Below are 25,185 nucleotides of genomic sequence, written 5' to 3'. Positions count from 1 at the left end.
ATTAAAAATGGGTATAATGTGATAATGTAAGTCAACTGATCATGATTATTTATCACTGCTATATAAAAGTGTAGCATTGCTCATGTGCAAATATGTTACCTTTTGAATTATTTTACTTTATCTACACACATAGGAAGACGTTAACTCGTATTCTATCCATACACTTCAAATTAATTTGGGAATACTTTGTTACAAAAGTACCAGAATTCTTGTAATTGTTGCTGGCACTATTCCTCATCTGTCACATTGATGAGTTTATGATAAATAACCAAAATCCTCAATTTTTTTTACAATTCTGTATGTCACACCAAATTATGTGGTGTCACGCCATTTGAGAAATCACACCACACATGCATTTAACAAACAAACAAACTGTGTTTGAGAAGTGACTGAAACATTAACTAATCCACTGTATTCATTACTTGTTGCTATTTTTATTTTAATCTGTTGAATGTTAGCTACGTGAATTATAATAATCTTTGTTAATCTTTAAACTTTTGTAGAGCTGTTTTTTTGGCATAGGCTATTTGATGCATCACCCTGCAACACTGGTAAAAAGTTCAATGTTTCCATTTACTTTGCTCGTCTTTTCCCCAGGACCTCCTCTCTCCTTACAGTCGGGATTTAATCTCTCCCTGTTTTTCTTTGTTCTTTCTGTACTCACATCTCTCGTGATCTACTGAAATCTGGCCCATACTAAACATTTGAGTAGTTTAACATGGATTCAGCATGAAAAAAAGATAGTAGGAAATTAAATTGAGTTGCTGTATTCATAAAAAAATAGTAAATAATACTCTATCAAACTGTGTTAAAAGTATGAAATATTTAATTAATTTAAGTATTAGCTACAATATAAGAGCATTATTTGTGTATTTAAATGCAGTTCAAATCATATAGTGTGAAAAAAATTAGCATATGGTGTAACAAGGGGTTTCATGTTACACCATATGATAAGTTTTTCTTGTTACACCATATGATAAGTTTTTCTTGTTACACCATATGATAAGTTTTTCTTGTTGCACCATATGATAATTTTTTGACTTAGTGTAACAAGAAACCCACACCTTATAATGTTGTGTCACACCATGTGAGGTTTCATGTACTTTAGGCAAGGTGGCTTTATGCTAGCATCATAAAACCATACTAACTACAATATGACAATATTGTTTTAAAGGTAATATTGACTAAAATAAAATTTCATTTGGGGATTTTTGTGTAAAATGTGTCACACCAAAAGACTGAAGCAAGAACTGAAGCAGTAGTGCTAGAGATTGTGAATTGTAGAGGTGTTGTTCTTCCTCCTGAAAGAAGGAGAACCCCAACTCCCCAAAGGTCTCCACACAATCGCCTGTTTAAAAAAAGGAGTGTGACGTCACACCATATGATATTAATTTTTGGGACAGAATGTTTCAATTAAGGGTGGCTTCAAAATATTGTGCCCAAACTTGTAGCCAAGCAGACTCAAAAGTAGACATCTTGGTTACTAATATATGACTGATTAAACAGAAAAGGAATTAATTTGTTTGTTTTTATTTAAAATCTAACTTTGTGAAATGTGATTGGAACAGTCACGCCATATGAGCTTTTTCTAGTTTGACTGAAAATTGGGAAATTAAATATTAATCCCATGAATGCTCTGTAAATCCATATAAAACAGCACTTTCTGAACAATATCATCAAAAAACATATTTTTCTACAATATACATATATTTGACACATTGGACCAAAGAAAGGCACACATTATGTCAACCACCCATATGCAAATAAAATGTAAATCAACAGGATCCAATGCAATTGGACAGAATCTATTATTTTGACTAGGTCAACAGAGTACAGTTAACAGTTTGTTGTCCAGCTCCGATCATGTGAACAGCCCCAGCCTGTCTAGGCAACAAGTTCTTATCATGGTGTTGATCAGCTCAGTGTCCTTCATGAACGCAGAAAACAGTCCTTGTCTATCACATAAGAATCAAACAGTCCTTAAATGTCCTAAAGTCTCTGACAAGAAGATACAGATAAAAAGATTGGATGGAAAGATCGTCTGGCCTGTGTACGACTTTACGTCGTGTAGAACAGGCATGCGCTGGCTATCTAAGGAGAGGTTTCCAGCACTTCACTCAGATAGCTTGTTGTCTTTTAGGACATTTACACTGGTCCCAGAAGAGCAGACAGCAGAGGAGCTCCTCTGCCACTCAGGGTCATGATCTCTTCATAGCTGCCATTGTTGCTGAAAACACTCTGACTTGCCTGATTCCGGAAAAATGCAAACAACCTCCAAAGCCTTGTGTCATTGTGACACAGTTAAAAAGAGAGCAAAGTTCATGAAGCTAAATTATATATGTATATATAAATGTAGAAACCAATTAAGAATAAGAATGTGAAGGTGTGGTTATCTCCAATCACACCCTATAGCACTAATATCTTGTTTTCAACATTTGTTAAGTGTTTGGGTTCATTTGTGTGTTGAATTTAATAAAGGCTGTTTTTGGACGTTTCAGGCTGAGAGAAAGTGGTTTGCACATAATTTTGAGCTCCTCTCTTACTCCTTAGAGTGAAAAAACTGCAAGTGTTGTTTTGAACTGAAAACATCTATTTTGTTCAGAAATTAGTTTTTATGACCTCAAACATTTTATGGTAGAACTTTATCTTATTGAACGCTAATAAGTGGGTAATAATACTGGTAATACTATAGTAACAAGTTGTATTCATCCATAAATTTAATTTAAATTTCCTACTTGTTACTGATTAATAAATCAGTAATTGTGGAGGTAACAGGTATGTAACAATTGGTAACGGGTTGTATTTACATATTAATTAATTGATTATTTTGTATTTGTTACTAAAATAATAAATCAGTAATTGTAAAATTAACAGGTCAGAAACAAGTAAGTAATGACAAGGTAATATAATGGTAACAATTTCTACCAATTTCTAAAAATGTTCTAGTTGTTACTAAATGAATGAAAAATAATAATACATTTCATTGTAGCTATAGAATAAATAATGGTATTGCATGAACTGAATAATACGTAAATTATTTATAACTGCAATGGATTTAAGATCTAAGCTTACTTGTAAAATTTGCAAAAGAAGGAAACAACTAACTAACCCAAGAAACAATAATAAATATAACAAATCACCAGTTCTTGGATGCATAATGAACCTACTGTGGTTAACCTTCATGCTGAATGCTTCTGTAGGCAGGCCGTGAGTCAATGAGAATTGCGCTGGCTGGTCTGACATGACTTCTGATGATTGGCATAAGGTTTGGTGCACTTCTTTATCGGACACACTTTAAGACAGGCCTTCTGCTCCTACCGTTTACTTACAACATTCCAAAGACCCAATCACGTCTTCTCCAATTTGCTCCCGAAGTGTCCCTGTGCATACTGAAATATTATATAAAACTATGAGCCAGCGTTGTACATTTTGTTGTCCAAAACAAGAGAAAGTAAATAAGAGACCCTTACCTTTTTTATGCCAGAATTTGCTTTCATATAATATGACAGTCATTTCTCCAACCAATCCTTCTTCCTGTCCTCCTCTCCAATCTTTTCAGTAACTCGACACAGACTGCAGCTGCTCCCGGCAAATCCTAATAAAGCAGTGATATTAGCTTTTTTTATATTTTTACATTACATTTACATCTTTTGTTGACTGATTGATAGTTGATTGACCTGTGCATGAATGTTAGCCAAGATGCAAGCAGTAGATGTGACCTTGAAAATATGGACTTGTCTCTTACTGACTTTGACATGAAACTTCTATGTTTCCGGCACACCCTGAAAATAATAAGATCTTACATAAAACATAATTTAACACAAAGCCTGCCACCTGCTAATATTGTGGTTATCTATAAGCAATATTTTTATATTATTACTAATAATTGTTGTGGGTAAATACATGGTAGGAGCTAAGTCTAATTATAAAGGTAGTTTAAAATAATTTTAGTTCATCCCGAAAGAAAAGGAATGGGAGATTGTCCTCTTTATACTTGATTAACATGAGTTTTTATACTACATGTAAAAAGTAATGCACTGAATGTACTGCTGCAAATTTACCATAATTATTATGCAATTTAGCTAAAATGTTCTAAAATCTTGCCTTGCCTTTTTGATGTTCACAATAGTGCTTTGTTATTTCAACTGTATGTGTGCATGTTGGTTTTACAGGTTCAGTAATCTTTAAATTGTAATGTCCAGTATTACAGTAGATAAACAGTGTTGTAGAAAAGAAAATGAAAGGTGGGCTACTCCCACCTCTCGTCCGGGGTACAACTCCAAACAGTTACTCTTTAACAGTAAAAGTATAAAATACAGTTTGTTCACAATAAATATTGTAATATTAAATGTACAGAATTGCAGTATGAATGACATTATAACATATGGAAACGTACATGAACATATCTAATTAATTAAACTTAATTTATCTAGTATGTAGTTCGCTAGGACTACTTATGTTAATAAGCCAAACTTACTCTCTGTAGCTATCCTTAGTGGTACTAGATCTCCTCATTTTCATCTTCCTTCCACATAATCCACATCGTTATTCTTGGACAGTAGTTTAACTTTCCGCAACCAGTGGACGATTCCTTTTCCTCCCCTCGTCACCTTGTTCCTTAAAGTTCTTACAAGAGACCTATTTTCCTCCTGTTACTGACTGAGCAGGGGAGGAGCTGTCTGAGTCGAAGTTCCCTAGGCGACCTGCGAGGGAAGGAGTCAGCCTGGGTGAATGAGTGGAAAATAGGGGAGCTAACCTAGGTTAATATCATGGAGACTGATGAGTGAGTGGCATTCAGTGTCTTAAAGCTGTGATGTGTACTGTATTATTTTAGTGTTAGTAAAAAATGGCAGATAGCTAGCAACAATTTACTACATAATAGAGTCGTCAACTAGGCTAGGAGGCAGCTAGCTAACTAGTTAACATTAGCAATTTTGCTAAGTTAGCTAACACTAGCTTAACCTACTAACTAATATTTATGTGAACCTAGCTGTTAGCTAGCTAGCACCTTTGGCTGTCATTATTGTACACAGGTTTTTTTTTGTTCCATATGCAGATAGTTTAGTTAACTAGATAGCTAGTTAGGTTAGTTAGTTAACCTAATTACTTAACTAGTTAGGTTAGTTAGTTAATTAACCTAGTTACTTAGCTAGTTAGGTTAGTTAGTTAATTAGTTGGGTTAGTTAGCTAGTAAGGTTAGATAGTTAACCTAGTTAGTAAGCAAGTTAGGTTAGTAAATTATTTGGGTTAGTTAGCTAGTAAGGTTAGCCTAGTAAGTTAGCTAGCTAGGTTAGATAGTTAGTTAGTTAGTTAGTTAGTTAGTTAGTTTACCTTGTTACTTAGCTAGTTAGGTTAGTTAATTAGTTGGGTTAGTTAGCTAACTTTTAACTAGCTTTTAGTGTAATACATTTAGCTCTTATTTATTTATTATGTTTTGCAGGTTTATGTACCAAATGTATTTTAATTCAGCTTGACGATTTTCTATGTCCTCTCCTTATCCTTTGAGATTCAACAAACTGTTTTGTTTTTTGAATACAACTGCTGTACCCTGAAAAGCAAGAGTCATGCTTTTTTCATAATATGATAACTGAACAGCCTAAATCCAAAACACAGTACACATGTTAATCGAATGTGAACATTCCATGTGGATTAAGGTATGGGTCCTCTGATTTTCTCTATCGACACAGCCATACCTATACATATTCCTATATAGACAGTATCTCACAAAAGATAGCCTTAACCCTAAGTATGGAATCCCCCAGAGCTGCACAGGGCTCTACTGAAATCTGTTTTTTTCTTTGCCTATCTTGCATCAACTGCTTGTTTGAGGTCAATTTACAGATTTTCAATGATGTTCAGATTAGGTTTAGGTCAATTAATTATTGTTTTTTTATGTTAACATATTTATATCAACATAGTTATATCACCTCCAGAGTGTGATCGATCTTCCTGAATATCTTCCGAAGTGAAGAGGGGGTTCTGATTTGCCTTTCTTGTAATCCTATGAGCAACTATTTGACAAGGTTACTGGTCTTCCACACCTTATCATGACCTCCACCTTTTCTGGTAACTGCTGTTTTATTGAGAGGAGGTTGGATGATAGTGATAATTAAGGTCTCAGTAAGGGTCCCCACACTTGAAAACCTTTGAGATGATCTGAAGAGGGCTGTACACAGGAGATGCCCCCACAATCTGACAGTTTTGGAGTGTTTTTGCAAAGAAGAGTGGGCAAATATTAAGTCAAAATGGGCCATGCTGATAGGGCTCCAACCCAAAAAACACTGAGTGTTATAACAATGTTGAAAGGTGCTTCAAAAGTATTAGTTTTCTAAGGGTGTGCACACTTATTCACTTATTCAAGAGTCCGAACACGCAGTGCTAAGAACCCTATTGTAATTGTTCCGATTATTATTAGGGGTCTGAGCATGCAGTGCTAGGAACCCTATTGTAATTGTTCCGATTATTATTAGGGGTCCGAGCACGCAGTGCAAGGAACCCTATTGTAATTGTTCTGATTATTATAGTTCCTTATTCTTTTTCTGCCATAGAAGTGATTGGGCAGAAGAAACCGTAAGGCCTACACAGCTGAGACTTGGTCATGGTAGTACTTTACACCGCTACTCAAATTCAAAACATAAGCCCAATCGACCTCACGGGGGCGCTATGGCAGAGCTAAACAGTTTCCAGCAAGCTTACAGGCTAAACAATCACCAATCAGGCGTAACTTATTCCCTACATGTATGAGGGCCTTCTATCATCCATTAAATATGGCGTTGATTGGCATCTTGGGGGTGCTATAGCAGAAAATCAGTTATATCTAAATTTATCTGTGGCTTAGGCATATGATTCTTTGTTATTCATATGCTTTGCTGTAGCCTTTATAACATTGTAATTACATGTCTTTAACAAAAATGCAAGGATTTTCATCGGTGGCCAGTAGAGTAAAAATGTCACTTTTCGAACTTGTCTTTAAGTTTTCAATCTTTCAATCTTGAGACCCTGTAAGTAAATAATTATCGAAACTTTGTGGCATGCCAAAAGTATTGAAGACACTCATTAAGAATGACATTTGAAGCACATCTGCCAAGTATGAATCAATTGAGTCTTCAGGAGGCTCCACAGTGACAAATTAACTATTGTGCATTTATACTATTTCTCGCTATTTTCAAACCTAAATGGACAGAAGACAGGAACCTTTGACCCTATAAACACACAAATTAACATACGTATACAGACTGATAATATGATCTTGATTGCAAGACAAGAACCTTTAACCCCATCAACACATACATACATATAGATACAGACAAGATGATCCTCATTACCAATTTTGAGCCAAATCAGAGCCTTACCTCTACATTAAAAAACTACTAAGAGGCCTTTTCATTTCTCACTCCTGTAGGCTTTCAGCAGGTTATATGTGGTGTCTTGCTGCACTCTGGTGGTCATTTGGTGAAACAACTAGGTTATTAATTTTACAATAAAGCCCTGGTAAACTCTAAAGCTCATTTTATCTTGCTGGTCTTGATTAATAAACATTTTCATCATTCTTGTTTATGCTCCGCCCACTCAAGTTTTTTGCAAATTTGCATAATTACAAAACCTACTTTTGAGTACCTGTCCTTGGCTCATTGACCAATCATGACATGTTTGGTGTCAAACAGCTCAGCAGTGCTTACTCCTCAATAATTATAAAAAAAATTACATTTGTAAACAATATGGCAGCCATATGCAAATTAGTTCTACCATGATGCAGCAAAATGTCTTTTAACACCTACAATTTTTGAATGCTTAATCTGACATTAATACCACTTCAGTCCTTTGATCATAACATGATTCTCAGATACCCTGTTAGTATAGCAGGGGGCGAAGCCAATGCTATACAGCAGTTTCTCTAGAACCATACAAGCTTTTAAGCTCAACTTTGGCAATTATCATCTACGGCCCAGGAGACTTGGTCATATGGTAGTACTTTACACCGCTACGCAGCCACACAACATAAGTCCCGATCGGCCTCATGGGGGCGCTATGGCAAAGCAAAATGCGTTAGGCTTCGTAACTCCCACGCCCTGATAGCTAGAAGAAAAATGATTTCGTAGGGGGAGGAGCCGATGCTAGAAATCTGTTTCTCAGGAACCATACAAGCTATCAAGCTCTGAATTGGCAGCTATCATCTTGGGCCTATGTCTTAATGGTCTACTGAAGGAAAATTCGATATGTACATTTTTGTGATCGCTATTAGCCAATAAGTTTCCAGCAAGCTTTTGACAGGCTAAACCAGTGTTTCTCAACCAGGGTGCCCTGGGGTGCCGTCTGGCTTCATCGGGGGTGCCGTCAAGTACTGCGCCTGCACAACCCCCCCCACGCCCCCCCCCCCCCCCCCCCCGTTCTCACATGAGGTACTGCACCAGCACCACCCCCCCTTCTCACCTGAAGTACTGCGCCAGCACCCCAATACCCCCCCCCCCCGGTAACTGGGGTGCCTTGAAATCTCGCACATATTTAAAGGGTGACGTGATAGAAAAAAGGTTGAGAAACGCTGGGCTAAACAATCACCAATCAGGACGTAAATTTTACCCTACATGTATTTGAGGGCTTCCTATCATCCATTCAAATATTGCATTGATTGGCCTATTGGAGGCACTATGGCAGAAAATCAGTTATATCTAAAATGTACATGTGGCCTAGGCATATAATTCTTTTTGATTTGTATGCTGTGCTGTTGCCTTTGTAACTTTGTAATTGCGTGTCTTTACCAAAAATGAACTGTTTTTCATCAGTGGCCAGTAGTTTAAAAATTGCACTTTTCGAACTTTGAACTTTCAACCAAACAAATCAACTTTGCTTTTGTTGCAATCTTGAGACCCTGTAGGTAAATAATTATCAAAAAAATCTTGAAATTTTAACTATTTGTGGCCCCAACATCTTGATCAAACAGGTACGTCAAAGCCTTTTCTGTGTTATTTGGCCAAAAAATATAAAAATCAGTGGCATGCGGACATAGACATCAGGTGGTGCTAAAACACCACCAATTCTGCCCTTAATCAACCAAAGTGCCCTTTTGAAACTGAAAGTGCCCCCCCCCCCCCCCCCCGAACAAACGAAGACAACCTGCACGCAAGCAATGGCCAGAAATCGACTGAATACGGAAGTCCTGAGCCCTAATTTATCACTTTTTTCATACCTAAATGGACACAAGACAAGAGCCTTTGACCCTATCAACACACAAACTTACATGCATTTATGTACAGACAATGTGATCCGGATTACCAATTTTGAGCCAAATTGGACCTTTTCTACCTCTACAATGCTTAAAAATGTACTGAGAGGCCTTTTTCATTTCTTTCTCCTCTAGGCTTTTAGCAGCTTATATGTCTTGTGTCTTGCTGCGCTCTAGTGTTCATTTGGTGAAACAGCTTCAGGTTAATAATTCTAAATTAAAGCCTTGCTAAACAATATAGATCATTTAATCTTGCTGGACTTTATGGATGAACATCTTTATCCTTTTTGGTCATGCTGGTCAGCCACCTTGATCATTCTTTTTCATGCTCCACCCACTTAAGTTTTTAGCAAATTTGCATAATATGCAAAACCTACTTTTGAGAACTTGTCCTTGGCTCATTGACCAATCATGACATGTTTGGTATCAAACAGCTTAGCAGAACTTACTCCTCAACAATTAATTTAAAAATCTTGAAATTTATAAACAATATGGCCACCATATGCAAATTAGTCCTACCATAGTGCAGCAAAATGTCTTCTGACACTTACAACTTTTGAATGCTTAACCTGACATTAATACCATTTGAGTCCTTTGATCATTACATGATTCTCAGATACCCCATCAGTTTATGTAGGCATACACCACAGGGGCCGGAGCCAATGCTATACAGCAGTTTCTCTAGAACCATATAAGCTTTCAACTCAACCTTGTCAATTATCATCTACGGCCCATGCACTAATGGTACACCAAAGGAAAATTTGATACATTTTTGTGGTCACTATTAGCCACACTATTAGCCATCACTTTCCAGCAAGCTTTTGACAGGCTGAATGTTGATCAGGTTAACATTAATGCACTATATGTGGGTTATTTGTATGTGGCCTTTTTATGCTTCACTACTAGGCTCTCATCATGATTAATGTGGTTTATATTTTTCAATTTAAGAACTGTTGTTAAAAGTTGTTTTACCAAATGCCCACTAGAGTGCAGCAAGACAACACATAAAACCTGCTGAACACTACAGCTCAATTTATCAATGCTTTTCAACTAGTTTAGTCACAGCACTCATCTAGCATGGTTATTATGATGATGCTAGTCAACCAGCTGGGTCTTTATGGTCATGCTGGTCAACCAGCTTGTTTTTTTTGGTCATGCTGGTCAAGCAGCTCGGTCATGCTGGGTGTACAGCTTGGTCTTTACAGTCATACAGCAATATGTTTTGAGCCTAACTGGCCTTCAGGGGCCTCTTTGCCTGCACTGCTCGGACCCCGTAAATCGCCGCTTGCGGCTATAATTTCTTAGTATTTTTCTCAGCTAAAACACGATCTGGAGCAAAAACTGTAAGTAGAAAGACCCTAGCTAGAAAGACCAAATTTAGGTGTGAAATGACTAAACCACCAAAGCATACCTTCATTGGCCTGATGGTGGCGCTATAGCAAAGCAGTTTATGTTTTGATTCATAACTCATGAACCATGGGGTCTATTGACAAAATTCTTTTTTATGCTTATTCCTTGGGTCAAAGAAAAATTCCTTGGGATTTTTTGCAAATTTGCATAATATGCTAAACCTACTTTGGCAAACTAGTCTCTGGATTTCTGACCAATCCTAACATGTTTGCAGAGCAGAGTCTGAACCTCAATAATTTTGAAATTTGTTAACAATATGGCCGTCATTTGCAAATTAGTCTTTTGAATGCTTAAACTGACACTAATGCCAGTTGAGATCTGTGATCCTAAAATGATTCTGAGGTAGCCTGTCAATTTGTATAGACATCTGCGGATTATGTCATGAAATGCCTACCACAATGGAGGCAAGAAACCGCCACCATGCCCCTGCGATCCAGAGGCAGATAGGGAAGAACCCAGTGGACCCAGACCATCCACAGCCCATTAGGAGCCCAGAAGACCCGCGGCCACACATCCCGATGGTAACCATGCACACACCCCAGATGAGGACGGGGGAGACTCCAGACGAAGCCCCCATGGCAAAGAGCAAGAGTCCAGAGAGCCAAAGGAAGCGAGTAGCCCACCCCCCCGGCAGGCCAGCATCCCCTGCACGAGCCGAGCATGCGGCCCCCGAGATCCCAGGCACCCGGGAACAGCCCGACACCCGGCAGGCCCCCCCCCCACGCCAAGGGGGCCCAAGCCACCCCCAGGCCACGGCCACCAAGGGGGCGGGCCAGAGACCACATTAGGGCATCCGGCCACGCACCCAGGGACCCACGGACGCCCACCCCCCCAGGAACGGCAGTGACGATCGGCGGAGAGCAGCGTGGAGCGGTAGGGAGGGCAAAAAGCCGCCCTCCGCAACCATGTCCCACAGGTGTCCATGCTCAGTCAGCCCCAAACCCAGGACCAACTGTTCACGCACACATGCACATTCACACACCCGTCACACACACATCCGTCACACATACACCCGTCGCACACGTGCACATTCACTCACAGACCAGTCACACACACCAGTCACGCACACCAGTCACACACACAGAAAACACATAAACACCTAATGCGGGCATGCGGGCACCAGTACCGAGCCAGCGGCAACCTAGGGAAGAAGCCAACCCGGCCCCGAACAACCACCCGACCCACACCCCAGGCAGGGTGCACGGAACCAGGGTGTGAGAAGACCTGACCCCCCTCCTCCCCCCACCCAGCATGTTGCAGTGATATGAATGTGTATAATGAGAAGAATGAATGAAAGCTACAGTGCTATTAAAATTGGAGGGACAGCTGTAATATGAGAACTGAATAACAGCACCCAACCACACTGCCCCCCCAAAGGCCCTCAATGTCTAAAATGCGAAATAAAATTGAGGAGCAGGGAGCACCTGCCCCCCAAAACCCTATGTGTAATATGATGTGTGTAAGCTGTATGATGAGTTTGTATGTGTAATGCGATGTTAGACTGAGTAGGAGTCGGGGAAGGGCCAGGAAAGGACCGAGGGGCAGAGGACTACCCCCCGGAGGAAGATAGCCAACTACTGCTGGCTCACTAGGCACCCAGTTCCATACACCCAACCGCAGTACAGGGAAGGCAAGTCCAGGGTGTAGAGCGGCTACGGCCCCAGGACACCGCCGCTCTGCAAGACAGCGCCCCCCACCCACACTGCAATACAACATAAATACACATCCCCACTCACATACAAAAGACAACAGATATTACACACACGCACACACACGCACACACACACACACAGACACATTTACAATAAACATCCCACTCTTTCTCATACACACACACAGTGGTCCTGTGGGTCTTAAGTGGGAGACTGCCGCTTCCCCACCTGAGCGCCCCTACCTCCCCACAGGGAGGGCACCCAGAAACCCGGAATGCCAACCAGACAACCCAACACGGACCAAACCACCACCCCCCACGACGGCGCGCCCAAGAGAGGCATAGACCCTCCCCAGCGCAGGGAGGGACCCAAACAGGCGACAGACGCCCACGGGCACCAGGGCCCCGGACTCGGCACCCCGACCGCCACAGGGGAACCCAGCCAACCGGACAGGTCCAGCACCCACCACCATGGGCCCCCCAGACCCACACCCCAAGACCACAAGAGCGTACATCCAGGCCCCCCCCACCAACAACCAGGGCCCGCACACAGAAATCACCAAGCGGCCCCAGTCCAAGAGCCATCAGACACCCGAATCCCCCGATCCCCCCCCCAGCCACCTGCCGGACGCACCAGGAGACACGACTACAGCCGCCCACCCCCATCATGTGATGGAGCTGATCAGTGGGAACCAGAGAGATTCAAATGTAGCCAATTGGTTTTTTGAGGTTGCAGACATTCTTTCCAGACTAATATGGTCTAAAAGTAAATTTCTATAGTGATTTATGCATAAATAATTTTTTGATTTCCACTTCATGAGGATAGTTTTCTTAGTGATGCATAAGACAGTGAGAACTATGTGCAATATATTTGTTTCCATGTTTAGTTCACTTACATCACCTAAAATGCATAGTTTGGGTGAAGCTGGGATATTGCAATTAAACCAGGTAGATAAGTCTTCACATATCATCTGCCAGAATCTCTGAACAGGCATGCAAAACCATATAGCATGTATATAATTCTCAATATGATTGCCCGAACAGTTAGTGCATATATTTGTTTCTCTAAGGCCCATTTGGAACATTCTATGCCCTGTATAATGTGTTCCATGGAGAATTTTGTATTGTATGAGTTGTAAATTTGGACTTTTCGTCATTTTGAAATTGTTTAAACATATCTGTGTCCAAAAGTTCTTATCTGGGTTCATGGAGAGATCTCGATCCCATTTTGTAATTGGGAGGGATATTGAATCATTAATTTTGGATAATAACTTATATATTTTTGATAACAATTTAGGAGTATAGAGATTCATAAACTCTTTTATCAATACTGGGATTTCTAATGTTAGATTATTTAAATTAAATCTTGCTTGTATAATGGACTTCAATTGTAGATACTCCAGAAATTTGCTACTGCTAATTTCGTATTTTGAAATAAGATATTCAAATGACATAAATGTCCCCTCCTGTATAACATGTTCTAAATTCTTAATTCCTTTCTCTTGCCATTGTGAAAAATGAATAACTGTTTTTTCTGACATATATCTGGGTTGTTCCAAATGGGTGTCCTTTTACATGGTGTTAGTGAAGATTTAGCTATCTTTAAAAATTCCCACCAAGCTGTCAGAGTGGTGTTTATGTTTAGGCTTTTAAAGCAGCTATAGTGTTTAATACTGGAGCTAATGAAAGGTAAGTCAGAGATTTTCACTTTTCCACTGAGTGTTTGTTCTAGGTCCAGCCATGGGCTGCCTAAAGGGTTTGTTTTAATCCAACTTGTAACATATTGCAATCTATTGGCTAAAAAATAGTGATAGAAGTTTGGTAATTCTAGACCACCATGGCATTTTAGCTTCTGTAAAGTCTTCAAACTTATTCTCGATGTTTTATTTTTCCATAAAAATTTTGAAATGTTTGAGTCTAATGACTTAAACCAAGCAGCAGGAGGTTTATTAGGGATTAATGAAAACAAATAATTGATTTTAGGTAGAATCAGCATTTTTACAGTAGCAACTCTCCCAATAAGAGATATAGGTAGAGAATTCCATCGTGTGAGATCGTCCTCTATTGTTTTTAGTAGAGGAATATGATTCAATCGTATCAGGTCTGATAGCTTGGGGGAAAAATGTATACCTAAATATTTAATGTTGCCCGACTGTAGTGAAGTAGTGCTCTGAAATGTACAATTCAAAGGTAGAACTGTTGATTTACTCCAGTTAATGGAATAATCTGATACAGATGAGAACTTATCTATGAGTGTGATTGTCTTTAGCAGAGAAGTTTGTGAGTCCCTAAGGAAAAGTAATACATCATCAGCATAAAGGCTTATCTTATGGTCTGTATTTTCTGTTTGAATTCCTTTAATATCTACACTTTGTCGTATTTTTGCTGCTAGTGGTTCAATAAAAAATACAAAAAGTGAGGGAGAGAGCGGGCAGCCCTGTCTGGTGCCTCTCTGCAGACTAAAGCTTTGTGAAATAAGATCATTTGTCCTAACCCGTGCATTGGGAGAGCTATATAATGTTTCAATCCAGTTTATGAAGGATGGACCAAATCCAAATTTATTTAGAACTGCTAACAGAAATTTCCAATTTACCCGGTCGAATGCTTTCTCTGCATCTAAAGAGACAACTATGGTTTCTAATTTGTTAATGGAACAGTAATCTATTACATTTATTAGTCGTCGTGTGTTATCGGCTGAGTGCCGGCCTTTGATAAAACCTGTTTGGTCCGAATGTATAATGGATGGAGTGATTTTTTCTAACCTCCTTGCAAGAACTTTGCAAATTATTTTAAGGTCTACATTTATAAGCGAAATTGGGCGATAGCTGGATGGGAGTGTTGGATCTTTGCCTGGTTTAAGAAGCAAGGTAATGTTGGCAGAGTTCATGTTTGGAGATATTATGCGGTCCTTCTTGATTTGAGTGACCATTCTAAAAAAAATGAGTTCTAACACAGACCAGAATTCTTTATATAACTCTGCAGGAAAGCCATCTGGATCTGGAGCTTTATTATTTGGGAGATCCTGTATTGCTTTAAATAATTCGGAAGATGAAAAAGGTGAATCAAGAGTCATAACCTGTTCCTCATCTAGTTTAGGTAGATTTATATTTTTCAAAAATTCTTCAATGTCAGCATCAGATGGATTCATCTGTGATGAGTATAATGCCTCATAAAAGTCTTTAAAATTGTTATTAATTTCTTGTGGGTCATGAGTAATGTTACCAACAGAGTCTTTAATTGAAGAAATAGCTGTTTTTTCTTTATTTAGTTTTAATTGGTTTGCCAGTAATTTTCCAGATTTATTTCCATGCTCAAAGTTTTCCAAACGCAGCCTCTGCAACATAAATTGTGTCTTTTTATCAATGATTTCATTTAGTTCCAATCTTAATTTCCGCAGGGTGTTAATTATATGTTCTTGTGGTGAAGCAGCATAGGCAGTTTCTAAAGATTTTATTTTCTGTTCCAATTCTGACACACAAGTTTTTTCTTTAATTTTCTTATGTGCGCAGTAAGATATTATTTTACCCCGCATTACTGCCTTCCCTGCTTCCCAAAGAACACATGGCGATATTCCAGGCAGGTCATTATGTTCTAAATATATAGCCCACTCTTTTTTGAAGTAATTAATGAAATCTTGTTCGTTAAGTAATGATGTATTAAATCTCCAGTTCCTAGCTGGTGGTATAACTCTTTTCCGTGTCAAAGACATAGACACTGGTGCGTGATCGCTAATAATGATAGGGTGAATTTGAGTGTCTGTGATTTCCCTCATCATAGAGCTGCTAACTAAAAAGTAATCTAAGCGAGAGTGGGATTTATGTACGTGTGAGAAAAAACTATACTCTCTCAGAGTGGGGTGATGTGAACGCCAAGCATCGCATAGACCAAAATCCTTCATGTACTGTTTAAGAATGTCTGCAGACTGCCAGTTCCTTTGACTCACTGCTGTACTGAGCCTGTCAATCTCTTCTTAAGTTGAAGTCTCCTCCTATCACCAGTGTGGTGTCAGAGTGATCAGAAAGTGAAGTGAAAAAGGTATGAAAGAAGGAGGGGTCATCAACATTTGGCGCATATATACTAGCAATGCAAAAATTAATATTTTGAATAGATAAATTAAGTATTATAAATCTGCCTTCTGGGTCTGATATAGTATTTCTGATGGTGAAGTTTAACTTTTTGTTAATCAATATAGCTACACCTCTTTGTCTTTGTATGTGTATATTTTGTTGGTCTGAGCGGATTAAACTCAGAAATTATCCAACCACCCAAATAATATCTGCTCTGTGGTGGTTCTGTGGGTGGGTGGTTTCTTGTGACTTTTCTTAATGTATGTAAAAATTACCCACATAACATGAATTTATCCTGATTTGACAGCTGATAACTGTAAGCCTGCAGATCCAGCAGCCCAGTTGCTTGTCAAAAGGTTTCAGGACAAGGTCTGTGCCCTTAAATAGAAGAGAGACATTCTCAAGTAACAGCTGAAGTTAGCCCTGCAGCGTCCCATCTCTGGTCCCACCCCTGGTAAGTACTCCATATACATTAAATTTGCAGGTAATTCATGTGCTTGTAAAGTTTATTTAAACTATTTTATATGTTTATCCAGAAAATAAAGAATCAGATAAGCTATCAAACTCAGACTCTTCTGCTGCAACATCTCTCTGCTGAACGACCTAAATGGATTCTTCGCAAGGTTCGAGCCACTTAACAACACACCCTCCCAGAAATATATCCCTCCTCCTGGTGACCAGGTGCTGACGCTGTCCCCAGACAGTGTGAGGAGAGCATTCAGCAGGATCAATGCTCTTAAAGCTCCTGGGCCTGACAACATTCCTGGTCGTGTGCTGAAGGACTGTGCCTGGGAACTCGAGTTCTATTTGGACATTTTAACACATATCTGAGTCAGGCTGTAGTTCCCACATGCTTCAAAGCCATCACCATAATCCCTGTCCCAAAGAAGGCATCGTCTTTCTGTCTCAATGTCTATCGTCCAGTTGCACTCACCCCCATCCCTGGACCCCTACCAGTTCGCATATCGGTCAAATTGCTCTACCAATGATGCCACATAGCCCTCACACACCTGGACAAGAAGAACACCTATGTCAGAATGCTGTTTGTTGACTTCAGCTCAGCATTCAACACAATCATCCCACAACACCTCATTCACAAACTGGACAGTCTGAGCACATCACTATGCAACTGGCTGTTACTTCCTGACCGAACGCACAGGCAGTGCGGGTTAGCAGCAACACATCCAGCATCACCACACTGAACACAGGGGCTCCCCAAGGATGTGTCCTGAGCCCCCTTCTGTTCACTCTGCTGACCCACAATTGCACACCAGCACAAACCTCCAACCTCTTCGTCAAGTTTGCGGATGACATGACGGTGGTGGGTCTCATCAGCAACAACGATGAGTCACACTACAGGAGGGAGGTGCATCTCTCTCTTTGAATGCAGAGAAGACCAAAGAGATTGTTGTGGACTTCAGGAGAACTCACACACAGCGCACAGTTCCTGGCTTTGCACATCACAGAGGACTTCTCCTGGAACTCAGCATCACTGGCCAGGAAGGCAAATCAACGTCTCTACTTTCTCCGCAAGCTGAGAAGAGCTGGAGCCCCCATCCCCATCATGAGCACCTTCTACAGAGTGGCAATTGAGAGCATTCTGTCCAGCTGTTTCACCATATGATACAGGGCCTGCACAGCATCATGCCGCAGGACCCTCCAGTGCATCGTGAGAGCAGCTAAGAAGATCGTTGGCACTTCTCTCCCCTCCCTTCAGGACTTGTTCAGCTCCCGCCTCACACGGAAAGCCCTCCACCTGGCAGGAGATCCCTCCCACCCACTACACAGCTTCTTCAGCCTGTTGCCATCAGGGAGGAGACTGCGGATTCTTGGTGCTAGGACCAACCGACTGCGAGACAGCCTCACATCGGCTTTGTGGATGCTGAACTCTCGTCCTGCTCTACCCCCATCGCAATTCTGCTCCCAGCGCATCCTGACCCCACCCCCCCACCAACACAGTACTAAACTCTGTACTACTACACACACAGTACTGGAACTTTTTAAAACGGACATGCACTACACATCCCATACCTGCACTTTTATACACACTTTAACTCCCCATAAACTTTAAGAACTTTATGCACTCATTTACTTTACCAGCCTTAAGCTATTATTATACCCTTTGCACTACTGTTTTATACCGGTTCTGTTTATACTTGTTTATATCTGTTTGTACTGTCATCCCATCTTAATCACCCCCTATAACTATTGCACTTTTGTCTTCTGTCTTACTTATGTCTATTTGGGTATTGTACATATAGTTTCTCCCATTCTTTTATATTATATATCTATTTTCTGTACTTGCTGTAATGACCCATTAAAAAAGGCATTTAATTTTAGACTCACTCTGTATTGTTCAAAATATAACAGGACCTACTCATTACTGTAATCGTACAGTGGATTTAGTTGTAACCCTGGGTGTTAGATAACCTAAATATTCTTTCTCAAACGTCAGCAATTTTAGATCACTACCTTATTTCATAATATACGTACACTCCCCAGCTACTCCATGAAACATTCAATAAAGCTCTTTACAGCCCAACAATTTACCAATAAGCTTCCTAATGTATCAACTATAATGCACTAACTGAAAATTTAGAAAATACTCTACCTTAGATGGTGTAACACCCCTTAAACATAAATAGAGAAACAGAAAAAGCTCGCACCATAGTACAGTGATCGAACTCGCAATTTAAAGCAGTTAGTACAAAATGTAAAACATAAATATCAAACAGCTAAATTGCGTGGATAGACAGTTGTTTCGAATATAGAAAATAACTTAATAAAGCCTGCTCAGCATATCTGGCCTCATCGAAATTAATTACAATAATTGTAGAGCTCTCTTTAGTGTAATTTCCAAATGTACTAAAAACCTGAACTAGAGAAAATGATCTCTTCATCAAAAAGCACAACCTGCACACTTGCAGTTCTCACAAAATTACTAAAAACAGGTACTATCATAAACCACTGTTAATGATAGTAAACTCATTGCTCACCCTTTGGCATGTACCCAAAGCCACAGCAGTAATTATTAACCTTTGACCAAGAAACCAAATATTGATCCTAGTGCATTGTCTAACTATAGACATATTTCAAACCTACCTAAAAGCTGTGGCCCAACAACTTTACTTCTTCTTGCCGCTGATATGTTTAGCCTTGGATAGAGAACATGGTCGGTGTAACTGGAACTGCCTTATCATGGTTCAAATCATACTTAACCGATTGTTTCAGTTTGTGAGGGTAAATGATGTCTTCCAGTTATATTAAGGTAAGATTTGGAATTCCATATCTTAGGACCGTTATTATTGACATTTACTCCCACTGAGAACATGACGCTAATTTTCACTGTTATGTGGATGACATGCAGCTCTTTATATCAGCAAAACATGATAACAGAGTGAGAATAAAGCAAATCGAGGAATGTGTAAAATATGTGAAATCATGCACAACTTTCTCCTGTTAACATATAACTTGCGAGACCTCATCTCCTCTACTATTATGAACCACCGCGATAACTTAGATCTTAGGGTGCTGGTTTCTTATTAGTTCCCAAAATTCAGAGGAGCTCTGCAGAAAAAAGAGCTTTCTCTTACAAAGCTCCCAAAGTCTGGAATAATCTTTCAGAATATGTTCAGTCTCAATCTTTATGTCTAGACTATAAACTTGCTTGTTTAGTTTAGCTTTTGATAATCAATGTTTTCCCTTTAGATAAGATCTAGGAGTTCATGGACATAGGGAATTGTGGTAAACTGAGATCTGATGCTGTTGTTGTTGGTGTTGATGTTGGTGCACACGGTCACTCAGGTTTGTTGACGGTGGAGTGGGTGGATGCCAGTGGTTCAAGGGAGCCTCTGAGTCTATATTACCCTCTTAGCCACACTCTGTTAATGTTTTATATTCTCTGTTTTAATAATTTATTTAACATAAATCCAGTCAAAACTAATTCCATATATCTGACATTCTGTTCTCTCTATCTATCTCTTCTACATGTATCGAGATGCCCTGTTCCTGATGTTGCCCAGCCTGGCTCTTCACTACTCGCTGTGTTGCAATTCCTGCTCTACAACCCTGCACTCATCAACATTAACACACCCAGAATCTATATCTTATCACCTTTTCACATTGATAAATTAGTACCTGTTACATTGCCATAGCTCCACATTATCTCACGGTACTGTTGTTTATCTTATGTTATTTGTTATTTGTTATCTGTCTTCCAAGTACTGTCCTATGCTAAAGAATGCAAGGCATTTGTTGAAAATTAGCCACAGCTACAAGGAAAATTGAAACAAATGAAAGTAAATACAGAATTGCTACCGGTAGCCAACTCGGGTGTGTGTAGTAGGGTGTTTGCCTATTTACTAGGTGGATGTTGTGTTTGTGCTTCGTCTCCTGAGCAGAGATTTTTCTGGCCATGTTCTCTTTCGCTCAAAAGTGAGTTTTTTTAAGACACAGTGTAAACAGTGTAAAATGCACTACAACATTCTGTTCTCAACATTTCTTAAGTGTTTGATTCAGTTGTGAGTTGCACGTAGTTGCACTAAAATCTTGTTCTCAACATTTCTTAAATGTTCGGGTCTGTTTTTCAGTGACTTAGGCTGAGAATAGCGTTTTGCGCATAGTTTTGAGCTCCTCTTTCACTCCTTATAGAGATAAACACCAACAAGTCTTGGTTTGAGTTTTTAAGACCTGAAACACATTATAGCAATAACATTATATGCGCTAATAATTTGTTCTCAACATTTCCTTAGTGTTTGGGTTCAGTTGTAAGTTGAATACAGTAAAGTCTGTTTTTTAACGATTCAGGCTGAGAAAAACGGTTTTCGTCTAGTTTTAAGCTACTCTTTTGAGCGATAAACTGCATCAAGTGGTTTTTAAATGAAAACCTATCTTTCGACAAGAATTTAGTTTTTTAAGACCTGAAACACATTACGACAGAGAAAAACGCACTAAAATCTTGTTCTCAACATTTCTTAATTGTTTGGGTTAATTTCTGTGTTGATTGTAGTAATGTCTGTTTATCAGCGATTCAGGCTGAGAAAAGCGTGTTGTGAATAGTTTTGGGCTCATCTTTCGCTCCTTAAACCGATAAACTGCACCAGGTGTTTTCTGCAACTGAAAACTTCTCTGTAGCTCAAAAATGAGCTTTTAAGACCTAAAACACATTATAGTAGTATAAAATGCACTAATAATTTGTTCTAAACATTTTTTAAGTGTTGCATCAGGTGTTTTCTGCAACTGAAAACTTCTCTGTAGCTCAAAAATGAATTGTTAAGACCTAAAACACATTATAGCAGCGTAAAATTCACTAATAATTTGTTCTCAACATTTCCTTAGTGTTTGGGTTCAAGTTGTGAGTTGAATACAGTAAAGTCTGTTTATTAACGATTCAGGCTAAGAAAAACGTTTTTCGCCTAGTTTTAAGCTCCTCTATCACTCTTTCGAGCGATAAACTGCATCAAGTGTTTTTTTAACTGAAAACTTATCTTTCGACAAGAATTTAGTTTTTTAAGACCTGAAACACATTACGACAGTGTAAAATGTACCAAAATCTTGTTCTCAACATTTCTTTAGTGTTCGGGTTAATTTCTGTGTTGATTGTAGTAAAGTCTGTTTTTCAGTGATTCAGGCTGAGAAAAGCGTGTTGTGAATAGTTTTGGGCTCATCTCTCGCTCCTTAAAGCGATAAACTGCATCAGGTGTTTTCTGCAACTGAAAACTTCTCTGTAGCTCAAAAAATGAGTTTTTAAGACCTAAAACACATTATAGCAGCGTAAAATTCACTAATAATTTGTTCTCAACATTTCCTTAGTGTTTGGGTTCAACTTGTGAGTTGAATACAGTAACGTCTGTTTATTAACGATTCAGGCTAAGAAAAACGTTTTTCGCCTAGTTTTAAGCTCCTCTATCACTCTTTCGAGCGATAAACTGCATCAAGTGTTTTTTTAACTGAAAACTTATCTTTCGACAAGAATGTAGTTTTTTAAGACCTGAAACACATTATAGTAGTATAAAATGCAATAATAATTTGTTCTAAACATTTTTTAAGTGTTCGGGTTCATTTCTGTGTTGATTGTAGTAAAGTCTGTTTTTCAGTGATTCAGGCTGAGAAAAGCGTGTTGTGAATAGTTTTGGGCTCATCTTTCGCTCCTTAAAGCGATAAACTGCACCAGGTGTTTTCTGCAACTGAAAACTTCTCTGTAGCTCAAAAATGAGCTTTTAAGACCTGAAACACATTATAGTAGTATAAAATGCACTAATAATTTGTTCTAAACATTTTTTAAGTGTTCGGGTTAATTTCTGTGTTGATTGTAGTAAAGTCTGTTTTTCAGTGATTCAGGCTGAGAAAAGCGTGCTGTGAATAGTTTTGGGCTCATCTCTCGCTCCTTAAAGCGATAAACTGCATCAGGTGTTTTCTGCAACTGAAAACTTCTCTGTAGCTCAAAAATGAGTTTTTAAGACCTAAAACACATTATAGCAGCGTAAAATTCACTACTAATTTGTTCTCAACATTTCCTTAGTGTTTGGGTTCAAGTTGTGAGTTGAATACAGTAAAGTCTGTTTATTGACGATGCAGGCTAAGAAAAACGTTTTTCCGCCTAGTTTTAAGCTCCTCTATCACTCTTTCGAGCGATAAACTGCATCAAGTGTTTTTTTTTAACTGAAAACTTATCTTTCGACAAGAATTTAGTTTTTTAAGACCTGAAACACATTACGACAGTGTAAAATGTACCAAAATCTTGTTCTCAACATTTCTTTAGTGTTCGGGTTAATTTCTGTGTTGATTGTAGTAAAGTCTGTTTTTCAGTGATTCAGGCTGAGAAAAGCGTGTTGTGAATAGTTTTGGGCTCATCTCTCGCTCCTTAAAGCGATAAACTGCATCAGGTGTTTTCTGCAACTGAAAACTTCTCTGTAGCTCAAAAATGAGTTTTTAAGACCTAAAACACATTATAGCAGCGTAAAATTCACTACTAATTTGTTCTCAACATTTCCTTAGTGTTTGGGTCTGTTTATTAACGATTCAGGCTAAGAAAAACGTTTTTCGCCTAGTTTTAAGCTCCTCTATCACTCTTTCGAGCGATAAACTGCATCAAGTGTTTTTTTAACTGAAAACTTATCTTTCGACAAGAATGTAGTTTTTTAAGACCTGAAACACATTACGACAGTGTAAAATGTACCAAAATCTTGTTCTCAACATTTCTTTAGTGTTCGGGTTAATTTCTGTGTTGATTGTAGTAAAGTCTGTTTTTCAGTGATTCAGGCTGAGAAAAGCGTGTTGTGAATAGTTTTGGGCTCATCTTTCGCTCCTTAAACCGATAAACTGCACCAGGTGTTTTCTGCAACTGAAAACTTCTCTGTAGCTCAAAAATGAGCTTTTAAGACCTGAAACACATTATAGTAGTATAAAATGCACTAATAATTTGTTCTAAACATTTCTTTAGTGTTCGGGTTAATTTCTGTGTTGATTGTAGTAAAGTCTGTTTTTCAGTGATTCAGGCTGAGAAAAGCGTGTTGTGAATAGTTTTGGGCTCATCTCTCGCTTCTTAAAGCGATAAACTGCATCAGGTGTTTTCTGCAACTGAAAACTTCTCTGTAGCTCAAAAAATGAGTTTTTAAGACCTAAAACACATTATAGCAGCGTAAAATTCACTAATAATTTGTTCTCAACATTTCCTTAGTGTTTGGGTTCAACTTGTGAGTTGAATACAGTAAAGTCTGTTTATTAACGATTCAGGCTAAGAAAAACGTTTTTCGCCTAGTTTTAAGCTCCTCTATCACTCTTTCGAGCGATAAACTGCATCAAGTGTTTTTTTAACTGAAAACTTATCTTTCGACAAGAATTTAGTTTTTTAAGACCTGAAACACATTACGACAGTGTAAAATGTACCAAAATCTTGTTCTCAACATTTCTTTAGTGTTCGGGTTAATTTCTGTGTTGATTGTAGTAAAGTCTGTTTTTCAGTGATTCAGGCTGAGAAAAGCGTGTTGTGAATAGTTTTGGGCTCATCTCTCGCTCCTTAAAGCGATAAACTGCATCAGGTGTTTTCTGCAACTGAAAACTTCTCTGTAGCTCAAAAAATGAGTTTTTAAGACCTAAAACACATTATAGCAGCGTAAAATTCACTAATAATTTGTTCTCAACATTTCCTTAGTGTTTGGGTTCAACTTGTGAGTTGAATACAGTAACGTCTGTTTATTAACGATTCAGGCTAAGAAAAACGTTTTTCGCCTAGTTTTAAGCTCCTCTATCACTCTTTCGAGCGATAAACTGCATCAAGTGTTTTTTTAACTGAAAACTTATCTTTCGACAAGAATGTAGTTTTTTAAGACCTGAAACACATTACGACAGTGTAAAATGTACCAAAATCTTGTTCTCAACATTTCTTTAGTCTTCGGGTTAATTTCTGTGTTGATTGTAGTAAAGTCTGTTTTTCCGTGATTCAGGCTGAGAAAAGCGTGTTGTGAATAGTTTTGGGCTCATCTTTCGCTCCTTAAACCGATAAACTGCACCAGGTGTTTTCTGCAACTGAAAACTTCTCTGTAGCTCAAAAATGAGCTTTTAAGACCTGAAACACATTATAGTAGTATAAAATGCAATAATAATTTGTTCTAAACATTTTTTAAGTGTTCGGGTTCATTTCTGTGTTGATTGTAGTAAAGTCTGTTTTTCAGTGATTCAGGCTGAGAAAAGCGTGTTGTGAATAGTTTTGGGCTCATCTTTCGCTCCTTAAAGCGATAAACTGCACCAGGTGTTTTCTGCAACTGAAAACTTCTCTGTAGCTCAAAAATGAGCTTTTAAGACCTGAAACACATTATAGTAGTATAAAATGCACTAAT

General features: G+C 38.7%; 1 protein-coding gene and 1 long non-coding RNA gene across 2 annotated transcripts in view; both read right to left on the bottom strand.

The window, feature by feature from the left end:
* LOC125787624 (uncharacterized) overlaps nt 1–25,185 on the bottom strand; it is a 108,924-nt gene that overhangs the window by 54,592 nt on the left and 29,147 nt on the right. The gene's annotated exons all lie outside the window — the stretch shown is intronic.
* Nucleotides 3,014–4,761, bottom strand: LOC111191657 (uncharacterized). Its single transcript, XR_002649588.2, has 3 exons — nt 4,478–4,761; nt 3,471–3,595; nt 3,014–3,389 (listed from the first exon to the last, which is right to left on the bottom strand). It is a non-coding gene; the product is annotated as an uncharacterized LOC111191657 (long non-coding RNA).

Source organism: Astyanax mexicanus, chromosome 25 (genome assembly GCF_023375975.1).
Source record: "Astyanax mexicanus isolate ESR-SI-001 chromosome 25, AstMex3_surface, whole genome shotgun sequence".
In the NCBI taxonomy this organism is placed as follows: Eukaryota; Metazoa; Chordata; class Actinopteri; order Characiformes; family Acestrorhamphidae; genus Astyanax; species Astyanax mexicanus.
This window is presented reverse-complemented; position numbering and strand designations above follow the sequence as displayed.